Here is a 1291-nt window from a genome sequence, read left to right as displayed (position 1 = left end):
CATTTATTTGCAGGTCTTGATGGGCATCGTTATTCGTCCTCAAAGAAATCGTAATTCATTCTGAAAGCTCCACGTTCGAATCTCTCCATGGTGGGCTTTGGACAATCAAGCTTAGAGATTTCATATTTGCTCAACAGTCTTACGTTTAGCGAGCGTAAATATGCTGGTTTAAACAAAGTCTTATAATTAAATTCCTTTTTAATTCTTCGATCGAAATACTTTAATAAAAATCAGCTTTCCTCGTAAGTCGTAATAAGCGGTCATAGCTAGATAAAAGTCCACCTTGGTTTAATTCAAGCGCTAGTCTATCAAATTAAGTTTCTATTTATTTCAAGACAAATAACAACTTCCAAGCCCAGCAAAAACTTTAGGTCCCACCGAGATTTGAACTCGGATCGCTGGATTCAAAGTCCAGAGTGCTAATCATTACACCATGGGACCATTGACTATATGTAATAATATAAAGTATTTAAGAGGGAGGCATAAGGGAGACATTGCGGTACCTGTAATCCAATGAACTCGCATAAGTAATCCATGAAATGTGAAAATTAATTCCTACCATTTGAAATCTCATTCATCTTCATAATATCTAGCTTAAATATTTCACCCGTTACCATCACAACATTGATTCCTCGTTTTACTCCAGATTTCAATCACATAAACGTAACCAAGATATAAAGAAAAGATGCCACATGAGAATTTTTTTACTCAGGAAAGTGTAATCAAAGCAAAAATAAACGGAGATATGGGCAAGAAAACAATGACAAAATGTGACGCCTAAGACTCATTTGTGCCCCTAAGTTATCAATACATCAATTAGTTAAAGAAGGCCATGGTCTCTTCTGTAGCGGTCTGACTTTTCGCAAGGCTCCAGACCATTTCCCCAGGAGTCTGTCTGGGCGAGCAAAATGCGACAGCGGCGAATCGGGTCACGGACAACTCGTACACCGACGCCATTATCGGGCAAAAAGACGAGCGAAGTGTTGAACGATCTGAGCGTTCTCATTTCTCCGGAAACTTGATTCCATCCATAGCCGCAGGCAGAGGAACAGCCCCCGCAACCAGTCGAATCGCTTGGCAACAATAATATCCTCCCCCCCCGCAGATATTCGCTCCACACGGCAATGACGATGCAACGCACGACTTTCCAGGCGCCCTCCAACTTTTCCAGCGACGAGAACCAACGGCGAAAAAAAAGGTGAACCGGCTGTGGTTGAAGCCGTAGTCGTTGTTCTATGACGGCCCATATTAAAAACGACGTCTATAAAACACCAGACTCATGCTCATTCTT

At 41.5% G+C, this 1291-nt stretch overlaps 1 non-coding gene across 1 annotated transcript; it reads right to left on the bottom strand.

Annotated features, from left to right (window-relative positions):
- Positions 1-369: 369 nt before the first annotated feature.
- Trnaq-uug lies at positions 370-441 on the bottom strand. Its single transcript has one exon. It is a non-coding gene; the product is annotated as a tRNA-Gln (tRNA).
- Between the last annotated feature and the right edge of the window lie 850 nt (positions 442-1291).

The sequence above is a fragment of the Ischnura elegans genome, chromosome 2 (assembly GCF_921293095.1).
Source record: "Ischnura elegans chromosome 2, ioIscEleg1.1, whole genome shotgun sequence".
In the NCBI taxonomy this organism is placed as follows: domain Eukaryota; kingdom Metazoa; phylum Arthropoda; class Insecta; order Odonata; family Coenagrionidae; genus Ischnura; species Ischnura elegans.
This window is presented reverse-complemented; position numbering and strand designations above follow the sequence as displayed.